We start from the raw sequence: 1,537 nt of genomic DNA, 5'->3' as shown, positions 1-1,537 counted from the left end.
CCTACATCCCTGTATCCTCAATCCCTGTATTCCTGTATCCTCAATCCCTGTATTCCTGTATCCTCAATCCCTGCATCCCAATGTCCTTGATCTCTGCCTCCCATAACCTCATCTTAATGGGATTTTCCTCCTCCTCCCACTCACAAACCCCCTTCCTGCCCTCTGAAGCCCCCACATGGATGGAYTTGCTCCCCAGGCTCTCCTTGGCTTTGTCTGCTGTCTCCAAGCTCTTCTCACTCYTCCTGGATCCTTGATCTTCCAGAACACCAGAAGTTTTCAAAGCATCAAACTTATTTTCTACTAACTGTGSCATTAATCCTTCCCAGGGAACATCCCTGGGGACTCTGCCCTCTCCAGCCAGGCTCAGGTTTTCCCTTTGTGCATCCCTTGGCATGAGCTGGCAGCTCATCTTTCTACCCGTCTGACCCTGGAACCAGGAGATCCTGTGCCCTGCRATGAGGTTTTGCTCAGATTATGTGGAACAGTGGCCTCAGAAACCAATTTTGCTGCCAGCTCCTCCCTGGAATCATGGAATCATGGAACTGTTTAGGTTGGAAAAGCACTTTCAGACCATCAAGTTGACTGTTAACCCAGCACTGCCAAAGCCACCACTACASCATGTCCCCAGATGCCACATTTACATGTTCTTCACCACTTCCAAGGATGGTGATTCCATCCCTTCCCTGGGCAGGACGCCTTAGGACTCTGTTGAGGATCATTTGGTGGGACAGCGATGATGAATCCCAGCTCAGCCCCACCATTCCCACTCAGAAAATCTGCAACTAGTGTGGCTAACAACTGAAAATCTGGAGTTTTGTTTGACTCTGGGACAGGTGTCCATCCCTGAGGAGCAGCTTAGTGAGACTTGGAGCAATGGGAAGCTTGGAGCTGCATCCATGGCTTCTCCTAGGTGTYGCAAGCAGGAAAACCAGCTCCACCCATGCAGAAGGCTGAAGAGGACCCTGAAGAGGGGCCAGGGATGGGAAGAATTGGGTGGGAAGCTCACAAGGAACTGCTGAGTTTGGGAATGTGTCTGGGGGATCCTGGCAGCCGCCAGCCAGAACCTTACCTGCTCTGCCTCCCCCAGCTCCCGCCGCTCCAGAGCCCGGGAAGGCCAGCAGCATTCCTGGCATACCACAGCTCTCACACCCCACGCTTTATTTACCCCAGTCCGGATGCAGAGTGGCCTGGCTGCAGGTCTGGCTGGTTGCAGGGAGCCTTCTGGGACCAGGGATTCAGGGAGTGGGYTCTCATTGAGAGCTTTGCCCATTGATCCTCAGCCCCAGGGCCCTCAGTCTCTGGCAGTCAGAGAAAAGGACAAAGCCCATCTGTGGATACAGGAACTGGGCCGTAGGCAGAGGATTCCTGACTCCAGGAAGAGACCAGCTCCCCGAGGAGCTGAGTGTTTTGSTAGTGATGCTGCTCAGCCAGAGCAACATCCCAGAGGAGCTCCACACCTTGGCCATGGAAGCTGCTGTGGGGGTGTGTTATCACCTGCTCTGTCCTCTCAGGCATTTCCGTCCGCCCTTCTCACACC

This window comes from Malurus melanocephalus, unplaced genomic scaffold, assembly GCF_030028575.1.
Source record: "Malurus melanocephalus ecotype Western Australia unplaced genomic scaffold, MMel_1.1 scaffold_485, whole genome shotgun sequence".
Lineage (NCBI taxonomy): Eukaryota > Metazoa > Chordata > Aves > Passeriformes > Maluridae > Malurus > Malurus melanocephalus.
The sequence above is the reverse complement of the archived record's forward strand: the minus strand, read 5'-3'. Positions refer to the sequence as shown.